Raw genomic sequence first — 17,757 nt, 5'->3', positions numbered from 1 at the left:
TGGTGAGTAACCTGACTCCCAGCTAAGGACAGTATGTGGTCTTAGCTGTCCTTGTGCATACAGTATTCCTCTTGGCAATAACTCTGCATATGTGTGTAGAGCAAACAGGCATGATCTTATGATATAAAAACTTACGTATTCAAGCCAGTAGCATCAAAAAGGAAAAATTTCCTCTTCTATTTTAGGTTAAATATCAAAGGAAATAATGGTTTTAGGATTAAATATCAGTCTCTTCTGAATTTAGCAGGATATAAAAGACATTAGAAGGAATCTAATCCCCACACACACACCTCCACAATGGCTTGCCAATTGGCTTGCCTGCTTCAGAGTTCCACCACCGGGGAAAGTGTCATTTGGGTTAAAGTAATGGCTCTTCCTGTTTAAAGACAAATGGGACCTATGTACTGATACCTATAAGGCGCTATTAAAAGAGATTGAAAAAGGCACAATGAAATGGAAAGATATTCCATGTTTGTGGATTGGAAGAATCAACATAGTTAAAATGTCCATATTACCCAAAGCCATATACAGATTTAATGCAATCCCCATAAAATCCCAACGACATTTTTTAAAGAAATAGAGCCAAAAAAAATCATCAGATTTGTATGGAACCACAAAAGACCCTGAGCAGCCAAAGCAATCCTCAGAAAAAAGAACGAAGCTGGAGGTATCACACTACCTGACTTCAAATTATACTACAGAGCAATGATAATCAAAACAGCATGGCACTGCCCTGGACGGTGGCACAGTTGGTCGGAGCACTGTCCCATACACCAAAAGGTTGTGGGTTCAATTCCAGGTCAGGGCACATACCTATGTTGTGGGTTCTGTACATGTCAAGGCATGTATAGGATGCAACCAATCGATGTTTCTCTCTCTCTATTTCTCTCTCTCTCCCCCCTTCCTCTCTCTCTAAAATCAATAAACACATCCTCAAGTAAGGATAAAAAAGAAAGAAAGAAACAGCATGGTGTTGGCAGAAAAACAGACACACAGACCAATGGAACAGAATTGAGAGCCCAGAAATAAAACCACATGTATATGGGCAAATAATTTTTGACAAAGGAGCCAAAAACATACCATGGAAAAAAGAAGCCTCTTCAATAAATGGTGCTGGGAAAACTGGAAAGCCACATGCAAAAGAATGAAAGAAGATTACAGTTTTTCCCCATGTACAAAAATTAATCCAAAATGAATCAAAGACCTAAATATAAGATCTGAAACAATAAATTACATAGAAGAAAACATAGGTACTAAACTTATGGACCTTGGTCTTACAGAAGATTTTATTAATTCATCCCAAAGGCAAGGAAAGTAAAGGCAAAAATAAATGAATAGGACTATATCAAGCTAAAAAGGTTCCGCACAGCAAAATAAAAGCCAATAAAACAAAAAGACAACCAACTAAATAGGAGAAGGTATTTGCAAACAACAGCTTCAACAAGGGGTTAATATCCAAAATATATAAAGAACTCATACAACTCAACAGCAAACAAACAAACAATACAATTAAAAAATGGGCAGCCCAGCCGGGCGTGGCTCAGCGGTTGAGCGTCGACCTAGGATTCAGGCGATCGGGGTTCGATTCCCCGTCAGGGCACATGTCCGGGTTGCGGGCTCGATCCCCCATTGGGAGCGTGCAGGAGGCAGCCAATCAATGATTCTCTCACCATTGATGTTTCTATCTCTCTCTTTCCCTCTCCTTTCCTCTCTCTGAAATCAATAAAGATATATTTAAAAAAAAAAAAAAATGGGCAGAGGACCTAAACAGACATTTCTCCCAAGAAGACATACAAATGGCCAACAGATACATATGAATATGCTCAACTTCACAAGCTATTAGAGAAATGCAAATCAAAACTACAATGAGATACCACCTCACACCTGTTAGAAGGCTATTATCAATCAAGAAGACCAGTAATAACAAGTGTTGGAGAGGTTGCAGAGAAAAAGCAGCCCTCATTCACTGCTGGTAGAACTGTAAACTGGTACAGCCAGATTGGAAAACAGTATGAAGGCTCCTCAGAAAATTAATGACAGAGTTACCATATCACCCAGCAACCCCTCTTCTGATACCTACCTGAAAAATTTGAAAACATTTATTCACAAAGATATATGCACCTCTATGTTCACTGCAGCATTATTCACTGTGGCCAAGACATAGAGACAACCAAAGTGTCCTTCGATAAAAGACTGGATAAAGAAGATGTGGTACATGTAGACAATGAAACACTACTCAGCCATATGAAAGGATGAAATACTGCCATTTGGGACAGCATGGATGGACCTTGAGAATATTATGCCAAGCAAAATAAGTCAGTCAGGGAGTGACTTCCCAGTTGGAGAGTCACTACCACTTCCACAGTGCAGTGGACTGACATGAAAGCCACCACCACTGTCACCACTGCCACCGCCAGGTAACCTGCTGCCAGAGAGTCATCATGGGCTTCGGGACGTTCTTACCCTTCCTGGCTCTTGGCATCTTGGCCCTGTACCAGGTGGGCATGCTCCAGGCAGCACCATTCAGTTCACATCCTGTTTCACTCAATGAGGAAGAAGACCTCCTTCTAGCTATACTGGTGAAGGAGTTTCTGAAGAAGATGGCCATGGAGAAGGAGCAGGTGACAGCGGGCTCCAGATGGGATGAAATGAGGCCACTCAAGCAAGCTATGGAGGGGTCCATGTGTCAATGAATGGAGGTCTCTGGCCAATAACCAATGAGGATGGAGGCCTATCAACAACCAAATGAGTGATCTTAGAAGTGGATTCTCTAGCCCCATCTGAGCCTGGATGTGACTCTAGACCCAGCTGAGAGCTGGACTGCAACCTCAAGAGAGATGCTGAGCCAAAACCACTAAAGTAAGACTCTCCCAGATTGCAGACTGTCAGAAACTGTGTGAGATAATAAATACATGTTCTTTTGAGGGGAAAAAAGAAGAAAAGCTAAGAATCATATGGTTTCACTCATATGTAGAATATAAAACTGAAACTCACGGACAAAGATAACAGTATGGTGGTTGCCAGAGGAAAGGGGGGATGGGAGATAGTAAAGGGTAAAGGGGGGCCTAATATATGGTGACAGAAGATGATCTTATTTTGGGTGGTGGGCACACAATGCAATACACAGATTATGTATCATAGAAATGTACACATGAAACCTATATGATCTTATTAATCAATGTCACCCCAATAAATTTAATTTTTTTTTAATCCTCACCTGAGGATATATTTTTCATTGATTCCAGAGAGAACAGAAGGGAGAAGGGGGGAGAAAGAGAGAGAGAGAGAGGGAGAGAGAAATATCAATGTGAAAGAGAAACATCAATCAGTTGCCTTCCATATGCATCCCAACGGGGATCAAACCTGCAACCTGGGTATGTGCCCTGACTGGGAACTGAACCCGAGGCCCTTCAGTGCTCAGGAGGGTGCTCTAACCAACTGAGCTACTCCAGTCAGGGCCCAAAAAATTTAACCGAAAAAAGACAAATGGAGGAGTGGAATGTATTCATGTAGAAATTTGTGTCTTTGTCTGAACCAGTCTATCAGGGATTGGTATAAAAAAAATCAGTTTTTATGTGGGCTCAAGTAAGTGATAGCTTTGGGGGCTAAGTCCAAAGGAAGAAGACACTGTAACTGTGAGGGACAAGGTTCTAGGGAGGAAGCAGATAAAAGAGGTGGGGAGAGCTTGCAAAATACAAACTGCCAATTTGGCAGTTCTGCCAAAAGTTGGACTGAAAGTTGTTGATTGCTTCCAAGAAAGTAAGGCTCTTAACTCTAGGCAACTTTTCTCCTGATATCTCTCATCAGTACAGTCATTGCAGGTGCTGCAGAATGAGACGAGGAAGCATTGTAGATCATTCTACAATGATCTAGATCCTAGAGCCCAGGCCTCTGCCACCACTGCTCCTTAGTCCCAGGGCTGGTTTAATTTCAATATTTTATCATCAAATAAGAGAAAAATCCTAAACCCAATCTTTAGCGAAATTAAAAAAGTTCTCTAACAAAGTAAAAAGTAGCTGGCCACATAATTCAAACCAATCATTTGTTTATCTTAGTATTTGAACCCTAAGATCTGAGTTTTTTTATAGAGAAGAATTCTAAAAATTGAGTCTTTTAAAAGTTGAGTCTTAAAATTAGTTCTTGTACTGCCATAATTGAGGGTCCAAGAAATCACAATAAAACAAAGTGGGGGAAGTTTTTTTTTTAAAAGAGAGATCATTCTTGGAACACTTGCTCTTAGAACCCTAAGCCTCCACGTGAGAAAGCCAACTACCCCTAAGGTCACCATGCTGTGAAAAGTCCAAACCACATATAGAGAGGTCCTGAAGGATTAGGCCACATGGAGAGAGAGACAGACTTACAGGCACCAAGTAGCACCAACGTGCCAGACATGTGAAGAAACCATGTTGGAAAAATGCATCTAAGCCCAGACACCCCAGTTGAAAACACATGGATCAGACATGAACCACCCAGCTAATGCTTTTCAAATTCCAACCTAAAACATCAAGTCACAGGAGAAAGACTATATGCTCCAAAAGAGCCCCTCAGTGAGCAAGAGTTCCAAGATATGTCCCAGTTGTTTCCAAGCCTACTAAGATCTCAGCACCAGGGAGAGGAAGTAGTGACATTTTCTAATTATGACCAGGCATCATATCCTTTGGTTGAGAAGCAGTCTGAGAAAGGCCATGAACAATGTGGAACTTAACAAGAGGAAAACAAGTGCAGTAAGGGTTGAGCCACATAGATATGCAACTAGAAATCTGTAGGCTAGTTAGAGTATAGTAGTTATCTCTTTTTTTTTTTATTTAATTTTTTTAAAAATATATCTTTATTGATTTCAGAGAGAGGAAAGGAGAGGGAGAGAGAGAGACAGAAACATCAATGATGAGAGTCATTGATAAAGCCCACAACCGGGCATGTGCCCTGACCGGGAATCGAACCCTGACCGCCTGGATCCCAGGTCAACCCTCAACCTCTGAGGCACGCCCAGCTGGGCATATAGTAGTTATCTTTTAAAGTAGCTTTACAGCCTGGCCAGGCATGGCTCAGTGGTTGAGCATCGACCTAGGATCCAGGCAATAGGGGTTTGATTCCCGGTGAAGGCACATGCCCAGGGTTGCGGGCTAGACAACTGATCAATGACTCTCTCATCATTGATGTTTCTTTCCCTCTCCTTTCCTCTCTCTGAAATCAATAAAGATATATTTTAAAAAATAAATAAATAAAATAGCTTTATAAAGTAAGTAGTTTTATAGCAAAACACCATTTAGCTATTGGAGGAACTATGAGAACAAGGACAGTGAGTGCTCTAACATGGAGAAACATGACTGATAATCTCCTTGGCACTGTGTAAAATCAAGAAATTGGAAAAAACACTGTGAAGAGGCAAAACATTAAGTATGATCAAGTAAAATTTCTAGTTATCTAGAAAACAACAGCTCACCCTTGACATTAATTTAATGAGTTGAAAATAAAAGGTGTTTTCTTTTCTGAAAAGCAAGAGAGAAAGAACAAAAGAAAGAGCCAAACATAAAGGCAGTATGGAAAAAAAAAAAAAAATCAAGAGATCTGAAAAAATAAAAACCTACTGTTGCTCAAAAATAGTCTAGATAAATTGGGAAAGAAATGGTGAGGTGCATATTTAGATTTTCCCATGTACCAAAACAGCCTTAAGAATTTTTCAAAACCATCATCAAAGTACTCATTTGATGTCAAATATCATCTTCTCTTCAAACACCTTGGCAATCACAAGTCAAATTCATTCATTTTTGCGGGGACTGATACCCATGCCATAAAAAGCAGAAGCTCTGAACTTGTTAAAAAAGTGATGAAAATCATACATACACACAACTCACAACTCCTTTTCTGACTTAACTCATGTACCTCTTTCCTCAACTATTTCTTTCTCCCTCTTCTTGCTCTGTTAGGTATAATACAAAGTAAAAAACAAATGTCTTCCATAATATCTGTTGCTCTGCAAACTTCAAATTAATTCTCTTTTTCTGTGAATGAAGGCTCCTTAGTATGGCATTTGTTAACAAATAATAGATAAATACTTAAAATAAATCTAAAATAGACAAAATCATGTGACATTTTAAAACATTTGAAATGTATGTTGCTAACCTGCCTTACTTCAGTTCTCTTTCCTCAATTTTTGCCTAATGTAGTTACTACCAGATACTTCAGTTGTTCACTTACGAAAAGATCTAATGTTCTATTTTTTCAGACCACTGAACCTACATTATATCCATTAAACTAGAATAACTCTGCAAACATCCTAGCTATTCAGGCAATGTTATAAGGGCATCATCATTGTTCATTTGTATGATCTCTATGTATCCTGTCATCTTTCCAGGGTAAGACTGCCAAGGTCTTGGACTCTTCATTTGGTGGAGTCTAATTCTGTTCTCTTTACAAAGAGCTAGGGTTACACTCAGCAAAGGTTACCATTTACGTGAGACATGAAGCCTGCTAGCATAACTCATCACCAAAGTAAAATCCCTAGCTATTTTTTCTCTCAAGGACATACCCAGCGCTACCTAAAATCAAAAAAGAACACTTCAGGACAGATCACATGTAGAACCCACATGGATTCTGAACCCACATTTTCATTTTAATGCTCTGGAGTGTGGGATTCTTTCACAGCAGTCAAGCAAAAGGGTGTTGTTTTCCTTTCTACACCGTCCTTTTCTAACCCCTAGAGGACAATACATGAGAATCAAATGGAAAGACTACAGTGGCTTGAAAGAAAGAACTCAGTATTTAAGAGGGAGCTGTTTTTTTATGTTATTCCTTTTCTGGAAGCGAGGTGGTTCTCATGTTGGGTTTGATTTTATCATTTACCCAATGATTTCTGAAAGATCTGTTTTCATAAATAAATAACATTTAAAATTGTTGAAGTAATTCTAAAGCTCACTTCATCTTTCAAACCTCTGCATTCTGGAGTGGCAGTTTAAGCCGCAGCCCGAAATGGAGACTGCTTTTGCTTTTAGCCCAATGTTCACCTTTCTTTCCCTTATCCTCTCATGGAATTTCATCTATTGTGGTAATTATGTAAATCAGAGATTTTTAAAGCATGATTATACCCTGAGATTTAAAAATATTCAAAAAGAGCAAATAGAGCTAGAAGAAACTTTAGGGACCATTCCACTTCTCACTTCTCATTAGAAATGAGATCATTAAGATCTCAAAGGGCCTTGCTCAAGGTCATATAACTAATTAATGACAGATCTAGAACCAAAATCCAGGTTTCTTCAATCCTGAATTAATTATCTATTTTCCATACTACCTGGCCTCTAAATTTTTATCCATTTCTACACAATCTTCAGACATAGACTGTTTAATTCATGCTAACCAGTGGCATATGCCAAAGTAAAATGCAGAGCGTTTCTTGGTTCCATTGGTTATCGCTGTCTCCTTTCATTGGTTGGAAAATAAGGCACAGGAGATGGGAGGTCCTGCCTATCTTCCGGAGCCCACGGATTAAACGACACCATGAGCTGTCTGGTGCCTTTCCTATGAAGATTGATTATTCATGCTTATAACAGAAAGCATCTGGAATGTTAGGGGTCCCAGTATAACCTTCCCTTCATAAGGCTTGCATTTTCTCTTTTTGTTCTCATTAGCCGGGGGACAAAAACCAAAAACCTGAATTTCACCCACCACCAAAACTACTATTCTGATGTTTTCTAGCTTCTCCTTTGAGACATGCCAAGGAGCTTAGAGGAAATTCTAGCCTCTTGAACCAACTGGACTTGTATTTATTTATAAGTTATGTTTCTTCCAAGAAGTTTCATACACACTCCCTCACTTAATCCTTCTCTTCCCATGAGGGGAAGCATTTCATTTCTATCTTCCCGCCACAGCCAGAGTTTCCCTGGTGTTCACAGGGTTTCTCTCCAGGGTCTAATACTTAAAGGTTAGATTCTCTAGAAACCATAAACATTCTCCTAAAGTCTTATAGACAATATTGCCAACAAAGCAAATTAATTCATTCAACAACTATTTACTGAGCATCTTCTATGTGCCTGGCACTATTCTAGGCATTGTGGATATAACAGTGAACAAAACATATAATGTCCCTGCTCTCATGGAGCTTACATACAAAGTAAAAGGATTATTCCATTACCCAGTGAATTCAGAACCATAAATACACACTACTCTGGTAAAAGAAAAAAAAATCACTACAGTCTCAACTACTTAGACAAATTTTTTTAACTATTAAATTTTAAATGTATCTGGTAATATAGAGTCCATTTGCTGGAGGCCTATATGGATAGCACTAGAAGACTGGAGATTTGGATTCTAATCCTGACTCTACCAATAGATTGCATGACTTTGAGCAAATAATATAACCTCTCTGTCCTTAGTTTTGTTGTATGAAGATGTTAGAAAAGATTTCCCATATCTTCCCTTAGTCTGCAATGCTCCGATTACTTAACTTTACCTAAGAGGGTCAGTGTGGTGTGAGGACTTACTGCCAAGGTCAGAAGAAGAGGATTCTTTCTACATATCAATTGCTTTTATTTGTGGGGTGGGGTTGAGGAAAACAGCACAAAGCAATACACACCTCCTAGGACAACTATTAATAGTATCACCATACACAATAATCTAAAAAATTAATCAACTCCACATCTACTATGTGTTCAATCCTGGGCTAGATACTCTGCAGATGGGAGACATATGAAAAGATTCCCAATCTTAAGGAGCTTCCAAACGAAAGTACACAATAGTAAATAGCTAAAAACAAAGTGTGCTGTAGAGTTTTTAAGTTCACAAGAACAGAAGGAGAGTATATAAACCTAGTCCTAATGATGATATCAAACACTATATGTAAAAGACTTTTTTAAGTGGGGACTAATTTTTTTTCATTGAAGCACTGTAGTATGAAGTGACCATATAGCCTGGATTTTCTTGAATAGTTACTATTTCAAATATTCTATTTCCATAAACTAGTGGCTTTTTGGAAATTATAATATTTTGTTATTCAGGCCCAGCCGGGTGTGGCTCAGCGGCTGAGCATCGACCTAGGATCCAGGTGATCAGGGTTCAATTCCCAGTCAGGGCACATGCCCGGGTTGAGGGATCGATCCCCAGTTGGGGGCATGCAGGAGGAAGCCAGTCAATGACTCTCTCATCACTGATGTTTCTATCTCTCTCTCTCCCTCTCCTTTCCTCTCTCTGAAATCAATAAATATATATTTATATATATATATGTATATATATATATATATAGTTATTCAAGCTATTCTACATCTTCCAATCTACCTCTTCGATCTGAAAATAACGAAAGTTCTTTGTGGGGTTATGTGATCTAAATGATGGATTGGGTAAATAAACCATTACAGATATAGTTAAAAATAAAAGTATCAGGTTACAAATGTAGAAGATCCTGACTGTAATTTCTGTTGAATTATTGTCTATAAAGTGAGCTCTAGATATTCAAATAGCTAACACAAAGGGAAATACAACCAATATTAAGGAAAAACTAAACTAGCAGCACAGGAGAAGCCCAATTATTCATGATACTAAGAACTGAGATATATTGCTCTACCATGTCCTCACAGAGACAATACAAACATTGACAACATCCTCCCTTATAGTAAACACAGTAATCTGTTTCATTAGATTTCATATTATAAAAAATATTCTGAAGACTTCAGACCAAAACACAAATTCACAAACACTAATACATGCCCTTTGAAATGATGTTTTGGGGAAATAACTCAGTACCTCTTCTGGGTCCAAGTGGTATAGTTCTGTAAAGGTAAACATTTGGATTTTTTAAACTGAGAATATTAAAGTAGCTCCATCTTAGTCAAGAATGCAGATGTTCTACCCAAGTCTCCTTTAGTCACCAGGTGACGGCAGTCGCGATGAGGCAGAAGCACTACCTCAAGACTGCGTTGCGGAAGCTGCAAGATAGCTGCCAGGGCCAGGCCCACTTATCTGCTCTGGGCCTACAATTCGTCACATGATGCTAGAACTTTTGAAGGAACATGTCCATACTGTTTCCAGTTGCTCGAGTGCACCTGAAACCCAAGCCCAAACTGACACCCAGAATACAGAAACTTCTTAATTGAGAAGCAAGAAACTGTACACTCAGTTTTAAAGAAGCAAAAATTGTGCAAAAGTACAAAGACTCCAAACGTGTATTGTTGATTACTTGTAAAACATGCAATAAAACAGTTAAACATCATGGTAAAAGTAGAAGCTTTCTATCAGCATTGAAGAGCAATCCTGCCACTCCTACAAGTAAACTCAGCCAAAGACACCAGAGAGAAAGACTCTAAGCTCTGCAAAGCTAAATCGTAGTATGTCTGGTTCCAAAGGCAAAAGCCAAGCATTGATTTTCAGAACACCTACATCTCAACAGTCAACACCCACTTGCTCCTCAAAAAGTGCGAACAAAACAAAGAAACACTTCTCTCAACTAAAAATGTTGCTTAGTCAGAGCAAAAACAAAAAGAATTCAAAGGTGGACTTCAGAAATTTCTTATCTTCTTTGTAAAGGATGGACTATGAAAATAAGGAAAGTTTAATGCAATTTCTGAAACTAAAGTTAGTCAGAAACTAACTTTAAAAACTTTTTAAAACTTTTTAAAAACTTATTCTTTAAATCAATGAAAACTAGGGTCCTAAAGCAAACTTTCCTTGGTATTCTTCAGTATTTATGGAGAAAATACCTCATTAGAATAAGTAAAACCCGCCTACCTCCCACAGTGGTTCTGAGGAGCAAAAATATATGAGAGATCCTTGTAAGTAGTAAAGATTTATATGGGGAGAAAAAAAAGAATGCAGATGTTCTAGATTGACCTGCTGTCTGTAACTAACCAACTTGCTGGTCCTAGTTGAATACAGTTAGTTCAACTAAATTTTGTTAAATTCCAGTGAAATTTAGACAGAATTTTTTTTTCTCTTTCTTGTAGGTACCCAGGGAGGTAAGAAAATATTTTCTCTCTGGGATGGTGCTTGGAATATGCTACAGAAATGTCAGAGTAAGTACAAAAGGTGCACGAGAATGTGCATTTGTTGCATATAAATATAAGGGGAATTCTACTTTTAAAAAATACACCAAAAAAATTCCCAAACTTTGAAGTTCTTATTTGCTTTATAAGTTCTTTCTTGTGCATAAATTAAGTGTTTAAAAACAGCCCACTGACTACTGAACTAAGACAAAGGAAGTTTAAAGTGAAACTATTAGGAGACGTAATCCCCTAATAATTGGTCAAAAAGAAAAAAAGCTAAAATTATTATGGAAATCAAAAGAAAAATAAGGCCCAGCCAGGCGTGGCTCAGCAGTTGAGCATCGACCTAGGATCCAGGCGATCGGGGTTCGATTCCCAGTCGGGGCACATGCCCAGGTCGTGGGCTCGATCAATGACTCTCTCATCATTGATGTTTCTGTCTCTCTCTCCCTCTCCTTTCCTCTCTCTGAAATCAATAAAGATATATTAGCCCGGCCGGGCGTGGCTCTGCGGTTGACCATCGACCTAGGATCCAGGCGATCGGGGTTCGATTCCTGGTCGGGGCACATGCCCGGGTTGCGGGCTCGATCAATGGCTCTCTCATCATTGATGTTTCTATCTCTCTCTCCCTCTCCTTTCCTCTCTCTGAAATCAATAAAAGATATATTAAAAAAAAAAAAAAAAAGATATATTTTAAAAAAAGAAAAATAAGGATTATAGGTTAAAAATGTGATACATTCAAATGCATACAGTTAGGTATTTCTATTAAAGCTACCTCTAATCTCTCTTTCACTGGATTGTGTTTGGTTTTGTTTCCTCCACAGGATAAAGAAGAAAACCACTAGAGTTTCTCTGACCATCAGGTCCCAGGTTAATGAAACCTCCAACACCAGATCAAGTTATTGTACCTTAGTTCAACCATTGTGTATTGACCCCAGAGGGTAGGTTCAGTTTTCAAAGCCTTCTGAGGGGTCCCAGTAATGGAGACACAGGCCCAGAGGAGAAGTTGCATTGCATTGATTAATGCAACTTTCTTGAAAAGTAGTAGACATGAAGAGAGCCTCCAGCTGCATGACCTCAGAAAGAACAACAAAGAAATCCATGGGTCTCAGAAATAACTCCATGGCAGCTCTGTGGGTTGGCCATTTGTCTGTGTGCCAGACCAAAAGGGACAGTTGGTTTCTAGGAGCTCAGTCCCATAAAGAGTATTCCAACTATCTAAGGAATGAATTCCCTATTTTAAAAAATGGGGGTGGGGAGAGATGCTTTTACAAAAACCTAAAAAATACAGGGACAACTGTATGGAGGAGGGGAAAAAGCTAGTCAGTAAAATTTAGAAACCTTTAATATATAGTCTCTAATTGCCAATACTTGTTTCTCAAATGTAACTTCCCAGTGTTCTATTTCACTATCTCATCTGATAGAACGCTGCAGGAGCTAGATAAAAAGGTGGGACTGGAGCAGACATCTAAATTAGAAACATCATCCTTTTCAAAAAGGAATCTTAGGGTGTGGTTGGCAGCAGCTAAAAGAGATCCAGTTCGTTCATGGCCACCATGTACCTCGGTCTCAGGGCCTTGATTATATGAATGATAGTGTCTCTTCTATTTCTTAAACTGGATGCAGAGTCCCTGCAGCAACCTGTCAGGATCCACTTGTGTTGTGGCCCCTGTGTTTACCAAGGTAATTTGTCCATATTGCATGACGGAGTTTGGAGTTTATAGATAAACTATAGGCATTATCGAAGGGGTAGAAAGGAGGAAAGGAGAAACTAGAAAGGACCTCAGAGACTATTATTTTATGTATGAGAAAACTGAGTTCCAGAATGGGTGAAATGTCACAGAGCAACTCATGGTTTAGCCTATGCTCTTTAGACTTTTGCTGTGTGTCAATCCTCCAGCTCTGGGGGGCAATCCTTATATTGTTCTTTCTAAGCAGACTCTGTTCTGCCTAACTTCAAGGTTTATCAGATTCTCCTAACTAGCTATAAGACACCCTTACGAAGAAGTCAATGTCTATTTCATGCTTTGGTCACAGTCAGAAATCAGAATTGATAAGGCTCCTCTATCACCCAATGGAAACAGCAAAATTTAATCAGCTAAATCAAACCAAACTAAGGTTGAAATCCTCTGGGCTCTCTGTCTTCCAGTTTCCAAACCTGACAGAACTGGAACCACTGCCCATTGCTGGCCCAAGGTACGAGAAGCAGCATAGGGACTTAACCTGTACCACATACAGGATGGGAGACAGAGGAAACAATGTCATTAAGAGTAAGAAGCACTATCAATTCTGGAACCTCGCTTTCAGTAGATGCTGTTAGGCATGTGTCGATTATTTCCACAAGTGTCCTCTCCTGCTGCATTCTTTCCCTATGATATGCAGTCCTGGGCATCAGGCCTCAACCACTGGGCTGGTGGTCACTATGTCTCAACTAGGCCTCACCTAATAGAACTTCAAACACTCCCTCTCTGATCTCAGGACCAAGTTATAATCTGAAATGTAATTCTAATTCTAGAGGTCCTTGGGGCTGGAAATAGGAGAGGGGGGAAATGAGGGTTTAAGGGGTAAATTTACAACAAATGTCATACATTCATGTATGTACTGTGAGACTAAACTACCTATTATCAGTAACTACTTTTTTTAAAATATCTTTATTGATTTCAGAGAGAGGAAGGCACAGGGAGAGAGAAAGATAGAAACATCAATGATACAGAGAGTCATTGATCGGCTGCCTCTTGCACACCCCCTACTGGGGATCGAGCCCACAAATCAGGCATGTGCCCTGACTGGGAATCAAACTGCCATCTCATCAACCACTGAGCCACGCCGACCAGGCAATAAATACTTTTTAATATGTCAATATAACTCTTCATTCTTTAAAAAAAGTTTTCAGATTATTTGCCTGAAATGAGCCTCAAAACCTCCATGTAGGCTGAACATTTTGCTAGTCCTATTTCACAGATAAAAATTCTGAGTTTGCCCTGGCCGGTGTGCTCAATGGTTAGAGTGTCAGCCCACACACCACAGGGTCATGAATTCTAATACCCATCAAGGGTACATACCTGGGTTGCAGGTTCGATTCTAGCCCCAGTGGGGGTGCATGCAGGAGCAACCAATCAATGTGTCTCTCTCACATCAATGTTTTTCTCTCTTTCTCTCTCTCTCTTTCTCTCCACTCCCTCCCTCTGCTTCCACTCTTTCTAAAAATCAATGAAAAAAATATCATCGGGTGAGGATTAACAAAAAAGAATTCCTGAATTCCACAGAGATTAAGAACCTTCTGAGGGAGGAAAACAAGATGGCGGCATAGGTAACAGCTGCACCCTCCGCCTCCCACAACCACATCAAAATTACAACTAAAAACCAGAAACACCATCACTCAGAGCCTCCTGAAATCTGGCTGCACAGAAGCCCCACAACCAGGGAACTGAAGGAGCATTGAGAGCGGTAGGAGGGGCGGAGACGCGGGCGGATCGGGGCTGAATAGCAGAGACAAGGCCACGGGCCCAACTCGGTGCCGCAGTTGAAACCTGGGAGGGAATCTCGGCAGTGGGGGTTTCCCGGAGGAGTGAGGGGTCCCATCCCCACAGCAGGCCCTCAGCCCAGGGCTCCAGGGCCAGGAAGGGACATCCCCACAACTCCAGGCTGCGAACCCAGCGAGGACTGTCTCTGAGGGTCGCAGATGCTGCGGGAGCCCCAGCAGCTCCTCTTAAAGGGCCCGCCCACGGACTCACTCAGACGCGCTCCCTCTGACCCCCAGCGCCGGGCAGCAGCCTGAAAGGAACCTGGGACACTCGGGGAGGAACTAACCTGCCTGAAGTTGGGACGAGAGCTGGAGGGGTGGCTTTCTTTCAGGCAGAAGAGCTGGCAGAGGCCATGGCTCCTTTGGCGAGTCCTCCCCGCACAGTGCTAACAGGCAGACGCCATATTTGAATCGCCAGCACCTGACTCACACCTTTGGCCCCGCCCCGGTGATTCCTGGAGGCCCCGCCCCTCTCCACCTGCAGCTCATCCAGGCCATTTCCAGGGGCTTTTCTATAAATGGGCTCTCGAGCCTCATGCTTAGGACTTTCCTAAAATCTCTCAAACAAGCAACAGCGTGCCCCATACAGCTTAATAAGTGGCCCCAGGCCTGGCACTAGCGGCAGCCTGCATTGGCTCATAGCTTGGCCTCTCCTGGACACCGCCAAGCCCAGCACAAGTAGCAGCCAATTACAGTTTGCTGTGTAGTTCATGCTGGGTGGCCCTGGGCAAGGCACTGGCACAGGCTGACTTTGCGCCTCCTGGGAGGCCACAGAGACAGTGCACCTGGTGGTCAGACTCAACCACGCTGGATTACAACCCTACCACATCCACAAGTGACACTCAAGGGGCGCACTTGGTGAACACCAAAGCTCCACTGAAGTAAATCCTGCTCCATAGGGGTGTCTCCAGCACAGCAGCTCTCTGGCTGTAGTTGCAGCTGATCCTCACAGCTGATTGGTCTGGGGGTCAGTTCCTCCCAGTGATGCCAACAGCAACCAAGGCTCAACTACAACAGGACAGTGCACACAGCCCACACAAGGGAGCACCTAGAAGGCCCAGCTCAGGTGACTGGGGAGGCTGAGCCACTGGACCCTATAGGACACCTACTACACAAAGCCACTCTACAAATTCCAGGAGACATAGCAGCTCTACCTAATACATAGAAACAAACACCAAGAAGCAGCCAAAATGTGGAGGCAAAGAAACATGTCACAAAGGAAAGAAGAGAAGAAATCTCTAGAAAAGGAACTAAATGAAATAGATCCAAGCAAGCTAATAGATACAGAGTTCAGAATAATGGTTATAAGCATGCTCAAGGATATTAGTAAGAGTATGACGAAAATAATTGAGAAAATCAATGACATAATAATGTACCAATTTGAAATGAAGGCTACACGAACTGAAATGAAGAATAATTTATAGGGAATCAACAGTAGAGTAGAGGACACTGAGAATCAAATCAGCAATTTGGAATATGAGGAAACAAAAAATACCCAACCAGAAGAGCAAAAAGAAAAAAGAATCCAGAAATATGAAGATAGCATAAGGAGCCTGTGGGACAACTTCAAGAGGCCCAACATTCGTATTATTGGGGTGCCAGAAGGAGAGCCAAGACAGAGAGAAATTGAAAACCTATTTGAAAAAATAATTACAGAGAACTTCCCCTACTTAAGGAAAGAAATAGACTTAAAGCCCAGGAATCACAGAGGGTCCCAAACAAGAGGAACACAAAGAGGCCCACAGCAAGACACATCATAATTAAAATGCCAAAGGTTAAAGACAAAAAGAGAATCTTAAAAGTGGCAAGAGAAAAGCAATTAGTTACCTACAAGGGATCACCCATACGACTATCAGGTGATTTCTCAACAGAAACTTTGCAGGCCAAAAGGGAGTGGCAAGAAATGTTCAAAGTGATGAAAAACATGGAACTACAACCAAGATTGCTCTACCCAGCAAAGCTATCATTTAGAATTGAAGGTCAGATAAAGAGCTTCTCAGACAAGGAAAAGCTAAAGGAGTTCATCACCACCAAACCAGCACTACAGGAAATGTTGAAGGGTCTTCTTTAACAAGAAGCTAATGAACAAAAGAATCTGATGAACTAAATAGATCCAGAGACATTGAAGCATGTAACAGACCATCATATTTCAGAGGGAAGGGGGGTGGAAGACAGGAAGAGATTAAACAAAGAAGTTATATGCATATATGCATAACCCATGGACACAGACAATGACGGGGTGAAGGCCTGGGGAGGGGTGGGGACGAGGTGGAGGGGGTCAATTGGGGGGGGGGGGGAATGGGACACCTGTAATACTTTCAACAATGAAGATAAATTTAAAAAAAAAAAAAAAATCTTCCGAGGTCCTAGGATCAGCTTCAACCGGACAGTGGCAGAGCTGAGATTTTGGCTTAAGTCCTCTAAGTCACGGTTCAGAATCCTTAACAAGTTACAATACTGCTCATGCTAACTGACTGATAATAAAGATTAAATCTGTGACTATATATGTACTCAACAAAATAGTCAATGAACTAAAGACTTTTTAAAAATTGATTTTGAGAGTGAGAGAGATTGATTTGTTATTCCACTTATTTATACATTCATTGGTTGATTCTTATATGTGCCCTGACTGGGGATTGAACCCACAACCTTGGCATATCAGGACAATGCTCTAACCAACTGAGCTACTTGGCCAGGGCAGTAAAAACTTTTCAACTTATCTGTTCCTATTTTGAAAAATAGCTCTTGGGGAGTGAATAACAACTTTCTCATTAAACACAACCCTATGAAATTAAGATAAAAATAATTTATACCTGACTGTAAAACACACTATAAAGTACAAAAGAATGCCAAGCAGCTCCTTGTTTTGATTAAAGTAGTCAGTTATCAATTATTATGATGAAAAGCATGCTCACTTACTGCAACTGGCATCTCAAATCATTGTATATGGTAAAAGTTTCTTGCATTCTGTGAATTCTCTGTTTGTTCTTCAGCATCTTTAAGACAGCTCTATAACCAGAGGTCAATTTGTCATGTTTGAATGCCAAGTCCAGGCCACAGCCACAGTGCAAGTTCACTGGTACAGAGAGAAAAGGCAGATAGCAGACTCAGATGACTTTTGGATTCCGAGGAAAAGCATCGTGATAAGATTTTCAATTTTCTTCTTATTCCAATTAACCTTGAAATCTGATTCATGTTTAAAAGTTTAATAGCTGATTTGTTACAGACTCAGAGATTTCTATTGTTAAGTGTTATTTTAAATCCAAA

The 17,757-nt window shown here is 40.5% G+C and overlaps 1 pseudogene across 1 annotated transcript; it reads left to right on the top strand.

Annotated features, from left to right (window-relative positions):
* The first annotated feature begins 9,875 nt into the window (after positions 1-9,875).
* Positions 9,876-10,510, top strand: LOC308556515 (UPF0711 protein C18orf21 homolog pseudogene; annotated as a pseudogene). The gene has a single exon. The product of its transcript is annotated as a UPF0711 protein C18orf21 homolog pseudogene (transcript).
* Positions 10,511-17,757: the final 7,247 nt, after the last annotated feature.

The sequence above is a fragment of the Miniopterus schreibersii genome (genome assembly GCF_964146895.1).
Source record: "Miniopterus schreibersii genome assembly, chromosome: 4".
Classification (NCBI taxonomy): Eukaryota; Metazoa; Chordata; class Mammalia; order Chiroptera; family Miniopteridae; genus Miniopterus; species Miniopterus schreibersii.
Note: the sequence above shows the minus strand (reverse complement) of the source record. Positions and strands in the feature narration are given on the sequence as shown.